Source organism: Macaca thibetana, chromosome X (genome assembly GCF_024542745.1).
Source record: "Macaca thibetana thibetana isolate TM-01 chromosome X, ASM2454274v1, whole genome shotgun sequence".
Classification (NCBI taxonomy): Eukaryota; Metazoa; Chordata; class Mammalia; order Primates; family Cercopithecidae; genus Macaca; species Macaca thibetana.
Window position 1 is genome coordinate 57,385,427 of NC_065598.1, and position 10,714 is coordinate 57,396,140.

Consider the following 10,714-nt stretch of genomic DNA (forward strand, 5'->3'; position numbering starts at 1 on the left):
TTTCTAAGTTTAGCTACTGGTTTGTCAATTCTGCTTATTTTTCAAAAAAAAAAAAAAAAAACCTTAAAATCTATTTCATTTCATTGATATTACTTTTTCCCTTTTTAAGATCTTTGATCATAATTATTTCTTTTCTTCTACTATTCTTTTTTATTATTATTATAGTTTAAGTTCTAGGGTACATATGCATAATGTGCAGGTTTGTTACATATGTATACTTGTGCCTTGTTGGTGTGCTGCACCCATCAACTCCTCAGCACCCATCAACTCGTAATTTACATCAGGTATAACTCCCAATGAAATCCCTCCCCCCACCCCCCCTCCCCATGATAGGCCCTGGTGTGTGATGTTCCCCTTCCCAAGTCCAAATGATCTCATTGTTCAGTTCCCACCTATGAGTGAGAACATGCGGTGTTTGGTTTTCTGTTCTTGTGATAGTTTGCTAAGAATGATGGTTTCCAGCTGCATCCATGTCCCTACAAAGGACACAAACTCATCCTTTTTGATGGCTGCATAGTATTCCATGGTGTATATGTGCCACATTTTCTTAATCCAGTCTGTCACTGATGGACATTTGGGTTGATTCCAAGTCTTTGCTATTGTGAATAGTGCCACAATAAACATACGTGTGCATGTGTCTTTATAGCAACATGATTTATAATCCTTTGGGTATATACCCAGTAATGGGATGGCTGGGTCATATGGTACATCTAGTTCTAGATCCTTGAGGAATCGCCATACTGTTTTCCATAATGGTTGAACTAGTTTACAATCCCACCAACAGTGTAAAAGTGTTCCTATTTCTCCACAGCCTCTCCAGCACCTGTTGTTTCCTGACTTTTGAATGATCGCCATTCTAACTGGTGTGAGATGGTATCTCATTGTGGTTTTGATTTGCATTTCTCTGATGGCCAGTGATGATGAGCATTTTTTCCTGTGTCTGTTGGCTGTATGAATGTCTTCTTTTGAGAAATGTCTGTTCATATCCTTTGCCCACTTTTTGATGGGGCTGTTTGTTTTTTTCTTGTAAATTTGTTTGAGTTCTTTGTAGGTTCTGGATATGAGCCCTTTGTCAGATGAGTAGATTGCAAAAATTTTCTCCCATTCTGTAGGTTGCCTGTTCACTCTGATGGTAGTTTCTTTTGCTGTGCAGAAGCTCTTTAGTCTAATTAGATCCCATTTGTCAATTTTGGCTTTTGTTGCCGTTGCTTTTGGTGTTTTAGACATGAAGTCCTTGCCCATGCCTATGTCCTGAATGGTATTACCTAGGTTTTCTTCTAGGGTTTTTATGGTATTAGGTCTAACATTTAAGTCTCTAATCCATCTTGAATTAATTTTCTTATAAGGAGTAAGGAAAGGATCCAGTTTCAGCTTTCTACTTATGGCTAGCCAATTTTCCCAGCACCATTTATTAAATAGGGAATCTTTTCCCCATTTCTTGTTTTTCTCAGGATTATCAAAGATCAGATGGCTGTAGTTGTGTGGTATTGTTTCTGAGGACTCTGTTCTGTTCCATTGGTCTATATCTCTGTTTTGATACCAGTACCATGCTGTTTTGGTTACTCTAGCCTTGTAGTATAGTTTGAAGTCAGGTAGCGTGATGCTTCCAGCTTTGTTCTTTTGACTTAGGATCGTCTTGGAGATGCAGGCTCTTTTTTGGTTTCATATGAACTTTAAAGCAGTTTTTTCCAATTCTGTGAAGAAACTCATTGGTAGCTTGATGGGAATGGCATTGAATCTATAAATTACCTTGGGCAGTATGGCCAGTTTCATGATATTGATTCTTCCTATCCATGAGCAAGGTATGTTCTTCCATTTGTTTGTGTCCTCTTTTATTTCACTGAGCAGTGGTTTGTAGTTCTCCTTGAAGAGGTTCTTTACATCCCTTGTAAGTTGGATTCCTAGGTATTTTATTCTCTTTGAAGCAATTGTGAATGGAAGTTCATTCATGATTTGGCTCTCTGTTTGTCTGTTACTGGTGTATAAGAATGCTTGTGATTTTTGCACATTAATTTTGTATCCTGAGACTTTGCTGAAGTTTCTTATCAGCTTAAGGAGCTTTTGGGCTGAGATGATGGGATTTTCTAAATATACAATCATGTCATCTGCAAACAGGGACAATTTGACTTCTTCTTTTCCTAACTGAATACCCCTTGTTTCTTTCTCTTGCCTGATTGCCTTAGCCAGAACTTCCAACACTATGTTGAATAGGAGTGGTGAGAGAGGGCATCCCTGTCTTGTGCCAGTTTTCAAAGGGAATGCTTCCACTTTTTGCCCATTCAGTATGATATTGGCTGTGCGTTTGCCCAAAATTGCTCTTATTATTTTGAGATATGTTCCATCAATACCGAATCTATTGAGAGTTTTTAGCATGAAGGGCTGTTGAATTTTTCAAAGGCCTTTTCTGTATCTATTGAGATAATCATGTGGTTTTTGTCTTTGGTTCTGTTTATATTCTGGATTACGTTTATTGATTTACACATGTTGAAGCAGCCTTGCATCCCAGGGATGAAGCCCACTTGATCATGGTGGATAAGCTTTTTGATGTGCTGCTGGATCTGGTTTGCCAATATTTTATTGAGGATTTTTACATCGATGTTTATCAGGGATATTGGTCTAAAATTCTCTTTTTTTGTTGTGTCTCTGCCAGGCTTTGGTATCAGGATGATGTTGGCCTCATAAAATGAGTTAGGGAGGATTCCCTCTTTTTCTATTGATTAGAATAGTTTCAGAATGAATGGTACCTGCTCCTCCTTGTACCTCTGGTAGAACTCAGCTGTGAATCCATCTGGTCCTGGACTTTTTTTGGTTCGTAGGCTATTAATTATTGCCTCAATTTCAGAGCCTGCTATTGTTCTATTCAGGGATTCAGCTTCTTCCTGGTTTAGTCTTGGGAGATTGTTAGTGTCCAGGAAATTATTCGTTTCTTCTAGATTTTCTTGTTTATTTGCATAGAGGTGTTTATAGTATTCTCTGATGGTAGTTTGTATTTCTCTGGGGTAGGTGGTGATATCCCCTTTATCATTTTTTATGGCGTCTATTTGATTCTTCTCTCTTTTCTTCTTTATTAGTCTTGCTAGTGGTCTGTCAATTTTGTTGATCTTTTCCAAAAACCAACTCCTGTATTCATTGATTTTTTGGAGGGTTTTTTGTGTCTCTATCTCCTTCAGTTCTGCCCTGATCTTAGATATTTCTTGCCTTCTGCTAACTTTTGAATGTGTTTGCTCTTGCTTCTCTAGTTCTTTTAATTGTGATGTTAGAGCGTCAATTTTAGATCTTTCCAGCTTTCTCTTGTGGGCATTTAGTGCTATAAATTTCCCTCTACACACTGCTTTAAATGTGTCCCAGAGATTCTGGTATGTTGTATCTTTGTTCTCATTGGTTTCAAAGAACATCTTTATTTCTGCGTTCATTTCGTTATGTACCTGGTAGTCACTCAGGAGCAGGTTATTCAGTTTCCATGTAGTTGCGTGGTTTTGATTGAGTTTCTTAGTGCTGAGTTCTAGTTTGATTGCACTGTGGTCTGAGAGACAGTTTGTTATAATTTCTGTTCTTGTACATTTTCTGAGGAGTGCTTTACTTCCAACTATGTGGTCAATTTTGGAATAAGTGTGATGTGGTCCTGAGAAGAATGTATATTCTGTTGATTTGGGGTGGAGAGTTCTATAGATGTCGATTAGGTCTGCTGGCTGCAGAGGTGAGTTGAATTCCTGGATATTCTTGTTAACTTTCTGTCTTGTTGATCTGTCTAATGTTGACAGTGGGGTGTTAAAGTCTCCCATTATTATTGTATGGTAGTCTAAGTCTCTTTGTAAGTCTCTAAGGACTTGCTTTATGAATCTGGGTGCTCCTCTTCTACTATTCTTGAATTGTGCTTGCTTAATATTTTTAGTGTCAAAAAATATTTTATTAAGTTGGTGCAAAAGTAATTGCAGTTTTCTTGCCATTATATTTTATTTATTTTTTTAAGTTTCAGGATACATATGCAGGATGTGCAGGTTTGTTACAATAGGTAAATGTTTTTCATGGTAATTTACTGCACCCAACAACCCTTCACTTAGGTATTAAGCCCGGCATACTTTAGCTCTTTTCCCGAAGGATCTTCCCCCTCTGCATTCCCAACAGGGCCAAGTGTGCGTTATTCCCCTCCCTGAGGATAATGGCTTCCAGCTTCATCCATGTCCCTGCAAATGACATGGTCTCATTCCTTTTTATGGCTACGTCCTATTCCATGGTGTATATGTACCACATTTTCTTTGTCCAGTCTATCATTGATGGGCATGTGGGTTGAATCCAAGTCTTTGCTACTGTGAATAGTGCTGCAATGAACATATGTGTGCATTTATCTTTATAATAGAAAAAAAAATGTTCATTTGGGTATAGACCCACTAATGGGATTGCTGGGTCCAGTGGTATTTCTGGTTCTAAATCTTTGAGAATTCACCACACTGTCTTCCACAGTGGTTGAACTAGTTTACATTCCTTCCAACAGTATAAAATTGTTCCTATTTCTCCACAACCTTGCCAGCATCTGTTCTTTCTTGACCTGTTAATAACCACCATTCTGACTGGCATGAGATGGTATCTCACTGTAGTTTTGATTTGCATTTCTCTAATGATCAGTGATGTTGAGCTTTTTTTATGTTTGTTGGCTGCACATATGTCTTCTTTTGAAAAGTGTCTGTTCATTTCCTTTGCCCACTTTTTAATGTGTTTTTTTTCCTTGTAAATTTGCTTAAGTTCCTGGTAGATTCTGGATATTAGATCATTGTCAGATAGACAGATTGCAACAATTTTCTCCCATTCCGTAGGTTGTCTGTTCACTCCGATGATAGTTTATTTTGCTGTGCAGATCTTTAGTTTAGTTAGATCCCATTTGTCAATTTTGACTTTTGTTGCAATTGCTTTTGGTGATGTCATCATAAAATCTTTGCCCATGCCTATGTCCTGAATGGTATTTCCTAGATTTTCTCCTAGGGTTTTTGTAGTTTTGAGTTTTACATTTAAGTCTTTAATTCATCTTGAGTTAATTTTTGTGTGAGATATAAAAAAGGGGTCCAGTTTCAATTTTCTGTATATGAATAGCCTGTTCTCCCAGAATTGGTTATTAAATAGGGAATCCTTTTCCCATTGCTTTTTATTTATTTTTTTTTTTGGTCAGGTTTTTCAAAAAAATGGTTGTAGATGTGTGGTTTTATTTCTGAGTTTTCTATTTTGTTCCATTGCTGTTTGTGCCTGTTTTTGTACCAGTATCATGCTGTTTTGGTTAGTGTAGCCCTGTAGTTTAGTTTGAAGTTGGGTAGCGCAATGCATCTAGCTTTGTCCTTTTTGCTTAGGATTGTCCTGCTTGCTGTTATTTTTAATGGCAAAAATCGCAATTACTTTTGCATCAACATAATGCTTTATTTGTACTGTTGTTTCATGATAGAGTTTTTTTGCTTTATTTTCTTATATAATTATTCATTTGTTTACTTTGGATTCAGGAATACACGTGCAAATTTGTTACTTGGACATATTGCACGATGGTAAGATTTGAGCTCCTATTAGACCCATCATGCAGATATTGAACATATTACCCAATAGGCAAATTTTCAATGCTTGCCTATTTCTTCCTTTTCCCCTTCTGGAGTCCTCAGTGTATATTATTCCCATCTCTCTGTAATGTTCTCTTTAGCTCATCCATGTTGACATTAATGACAGGATGTCTTTCTTCTCAATGGCTGAATAGTATTCCATTACATATATGTAGCACGTTTTATTTATCCATTCATTTGTTGTTGAACACTTAGGTTGATTTTACATGTTGGTTATTGTGAATAGTGTTGTAATAAACATGAAATTGCAGATATCTCTTTAACACACTCATTTCCTTTCCTTTGAATAGTTACCCAGTAGTAAGAGTAGTGTGGTTGCTGCATCATATGGTAGATTTAGTTATAGTTTTTTGAGCAATCTTAATATTGTGTTTCATAATAATGGCACTAACACTTATGTTCCCACTAATAGTGTATAAAAGTTCCTCTTTCTCCACAACCTCATCAGCATTTATTATTTTGTCTTTTTAATAATATTCATTCTAAAGGAGTAGTATATTTCATTGTGGTTTTTACTTTCTTGCTCTTCATTATTAGGGATGTTAAGCCTTTTTTTCATATACATGTTGGCAATTTGTAAGTATTTATTTTGATTTTTGTATATAGTGAAATTGGGGCCTAGATTTATTCTACTGCATATAAATACTCACTTTATCTAGCACCATTTATTGAAGAGACTGTTCTTTCCTCAATTTACATTTTAGGTGCTTTTGCCAAAAATGAGTTGCCAATGATTTCATTGATTTATATCTGAGTTCTCTATTCTTTTCCATTGTTTTATGTATCTGATTTTATGCCAGGTCCATTGTGTTTTCGTTACTATAGCTTTGTGATATATTTTGATGTCAGGTAGTGTAGTGCCTGTAGCTTTTTATCTCTCAGTATTGTTTTGGCCTTTTGTAGTATTTTGTGGTGCCATAACAATTTTACTTTTTTTTTTTCTGTTTCTGTGAAGAATTTTTTTGGTATTTGCATTAAATCTGTGGATCATTTTTGGTATATACTCATTTTCATAATACTAATTCTTCCAATCAATCATCATGAAATTCCCTTTTACTATTTTTTCTTAAATTACTTTCATCAGTGTTTTATAGTAGTTATTGCAAAGTTTTCTCACCTCTTTGGTTAAATTTATTTCTTGATATATTCATTTGTTGTTGTTATTATAAATGCGTTTGCTTTCTTTATTGCTTTTTTCTACTAGTTTATTGTTACTGTATAGAAATGTTATAGATTTTTATATGTTGATTTCATATCTTGTGATTTCACCTAATTTGTTAATTAGTTTTACGTGTTGTGTTATGGAACTTTTAGGGTTTTTTTTTACATTTGATATTATGTCATCTGCCAACAAGGACAATTTGAATTCCCTCTTTCCAATTTGAATGCTTTTTATTCATTTCTGTTGCCTAATTGCTCTGTGTAGGACTTCAAATATTTTTGTTTAATAAAGGCGTAAAAGCGGATATTTTTGTGTTCTTCCTGATATTAGAGGAAAGCTTTCAGCTTTGCCTCACACAGTATGTTGTTAGATGTCTGCTTGTGAAAATTTGTCCTGTATAGTATTGAGGTGGCCTTCCTTCTATACCTACTTTATTTTTTATCTGAAGAATGCCGCATGTTATCAAATACTTCCTCTTTGTCTATTGAGGTGATTATATAATGTGTGTTCTACATTCTGCTTACGTGATGTATCACATTTATTGATTTGTGTATGTTAAACCATCTTTTCACCTCTGGGATAAACTCACCTGATTATTGTGAATGATCTTTTTAATGTGCTTCTCAATTCAGTTGTCGAAGATTTTTGCATCTATATTCAACAGGGACATTAGACTACAGTTTTCATTGTTGTGTTCTTTCTGGCTTTGGTATCAGTATAATGCTGGTCTCATAGAATTAGTTTGGGTGAATTTCCTCCTTATTTAATTTTTTAAAGAATTTTGAGAAAAGTTAATACTGTTTTCCTTAAAATGATTGGCAGGATTCACTAGTGAAACTGTCAGTTCCTGGACTTTTCTTTAACAGGAGATTTTTTTTCTTATTATTTTAATCTCCTCACTCATAATTGTATGCTCAGGCTTTCTATTTTTCCTTGGTTCAATCTTGATAGCTTTTTGTGTCCAGAAATTTATTTTTTCTGGTTTTCTAATTTGTTCTCTTAATTTATCTCAGATTATTCTAATGAGGATATTCTTGTATTCTCTTACAGTTGTTTGTAATAGACTCTAATGATCTTTTTTTTTTTTTTTTTTTTTTTTTTTGATGGAGTCTCGCTCTGTCACCCAGGCTGGAGTGCAGTGGTGAGATCTCGGCTCGCTGCAAGCTCCACCTCCTGGGTTCACGCCATTCTCCTCCCTCAGCCTCCCAAGTAGCTGGGACTACAGGCACCCACCACCATTCCTGGCTAATCGGTTTTTTTTTTTGTTTTTTGTTTTTTTTTGTATTTTTTGGTAGAGACGGGATTTCACCATGTTAGCCATGATGGTCTCGATCTCCTGACCTCATGATCCACCCGCCTTGGCCTCCCAAAGTGCTGGGATTACAGGCATGAGCCACCACACCCGACATCGAATGATCCTTTTAATTTTTGTGGTATCAAGTGTAAGGTCTTCTTTTTCTATTTCTGATTTTATTTATTTCCTGATTAGTCTAGTTTATGCTTTGTCAATTTTGTTTTATTTTTTTTAAAAACAGCTTTTTGTTTCATTGATTTTGTTATTGCTATTTCAGTGTCAATTTTGTTTATTTTTGTCTATTTTAAAATTTTTATTTTCTTGACCAAGAAGCAGCTTCTCCACTCCTTCTGGAATCTCCACCTGGTTTAGCCACTTGCCTCCACTCCTGCCTCCACCATGTTCATCAGGGTGAACCAGAAGTCCTACAAGGTGTCCACCTCTGACCCCTAGGTCTTCAGCAGCTGCTCCTACTCAGTTGGGTTTGGTGCCCACATCAGCTCCTTTAGCTTCTCCGGAGTGGGCAGCAGCGGCTTCCAGGGTGGCCTGGGCAGAGGCTATGGTGGGGCCAGCAGCATGGAAGGCATCACCACCGTAATGGTCAACCAGAGCCTGCTGAGTCCCATTAACCTGGAGATGGACCCCAACATCCAGGCTATGTGCACCCAGGAGAAGGAGCAGATCAAGACCGTCAACAAGTTTGCCTCTTTCATCGACAAGGTGCAGTTCCTGGAGCAGCAGAACAGGATGCTGGAGAACAAGTGGAGTCTCCTGCAACAGCAGAAGATGACTCAGAGCAACCTAGACAACATGTTCGAGAGCTACATCAACAACCTTAGGTGACAGCTGAAGACTCTGGGCCAGAAGAAGCTGTAGTTGGAGGTAGAGCTTGGCAACATGCAGGAGCTTGTGGAGGACTTCAAGAACAAATATGAGGATGAGATCGATAAGCATACAGAGATGGAGAATGAATTTGTCCTCATCAAGAAGGATGTGGATGAAGCTTACATGAGCAAGGTAGAGCTGGAGTCTCACCTGGAAGGGCTGACTGATGAGATCAACTTCCTCAGGAAGCTGTATGAACAGGAGATCAGGCAGCTGCAGTCCCAGATCATGGACATGCCTGTGGTGCTGTCCATGGACAACAGCTACTCCCTGGACATGGACAGCATCATTGCTGAGGTCAAGGTGCAGTACGAGGAGATCACTAACCACAGCTGGGCTGAGGCTGAGAGAATGTACCAGATCAAGTATGAGGAACTGCAGACACTGGCTGGGGAGCATGAGGATGACCTACGTAGTACAAAGACTGAGATCTCCACCATAAACCGGAACATCAGCTGGCTCCAGGCTGAGACTGAGGGCCTCAAAGGCCAGAGGGCTTCTCTGGAGGCCACCTTAGCAGATGCGGAACAGCGTGGGGAGCTGGCCATTAAGGATGCCAAGGCCAAGCTATCCGAGCTGGAGGCCGCCCTGCAGCAGGCCAAGCAGGACACAGTGCTGCAGCTGCGTGAGTACCAGGAGTTGATAAACTTCAAACTGGCCCAGGACATCGATATTGCCACCTACAGGAAGCTGCTGGAGGGCGAGGGGAGCCGGCTGGAGTCTGGGATGCAGAACATGAGTATCCATATGAAGACCACCAGTGGCTATGCAGGTGGTCTAAGCTTCGCCTATAGGGGCCTCACAAGCCCAGCCTCAGCTACAGCCTGGGCTCCAACTTTGGCTCTGGTGCTGGCTCCAGCTCCTTCAGCCACATCAGCTCCACCAAGGCCGTGATTGCGAAGATTGAGACCCGGGATGGGAAGCTGGTGTCCGAGTCCTCTGACGTCCTGCCCAAGTGAACAGCAGCGGCAGCCACTCCCAGCCTGCCCCTCCTGCCGCTGCCCTAGAACTTGGAGGCAGGCTGCTGTGCAGGGAAGCACAGGGAACACGAGACCCACCTGAGCCTCAACCCTAGCATTCAGCCCACCCTCGGGGGAGGTTGCGGCCTGGGGACCCCCCTTGCCTATGCCTCAAGCTACAAAACAATTCAATGGATTTCTTTCTTTCTTTCTTTCTTTCTTTCTTTCTTTCTTTCTTTCTTTCTTTCTTTCTTTCTTTCTTTCTTTCTTTCTTTCTTTCTTTCTTTCTCTTTCTTTCTTTCTTACTTTCTTTCTATTTCTTTCTTTCTTTCTTTCTTTTTTCTTTCTTCCTTCTTTCTCTCTTTCTTCTTTTTCTTTTTTCTATTTTTCTTTTTTTTTCTCATTTTTACATTAACTAATTTAATTTATCCAGTAGCCCTATAAAGATGATAGAATGTAATCTCCATTTCTCCAATGAAGACAGGAGAGCCTGGATAATTAGGCAAGAACACACAACTAGAAGACGGAAGAGCCAAGATTCAACTCAGCGGCCACATAGGACACCATGAGGCCATTCTGTCTCTCAGTAAAGGATGACAGTATATGACCCGGATTTTTTTTTTTTTTTTTTTCTCTGAAGTAACACAGATTAGCTTTCATCATGAACATGTATAACTGGTGCTTGGGCTTTTCAGAAATCCTAATTACAAATATCTGTATTCTTATTGTGTTTATTATTCAAAGTGTCAAACATCTAACATCTAGGTAGGTGAGTTATTAGTTATATATTACATTGCTGTTATGTAGGTGAGTTATTTAG

At 38.4% G+C, this 10,714-nt stretch overlaps 1 pseudogene; it reads left to right on the forward strand.

Annotated features, from left to right (window-relative positions):
• Window positions 1–8,434: 8,434 nt before the first annotated feature.
• LOC126946545 (keratin, type II cytoskeletal 8-like) lies at window positions 8,435–9,923 on the forward strand (annotated as a pseudogene).
• The last annotated feature ends 791 nt before the right edge of the window (window positions 9,924–10,714 follow it).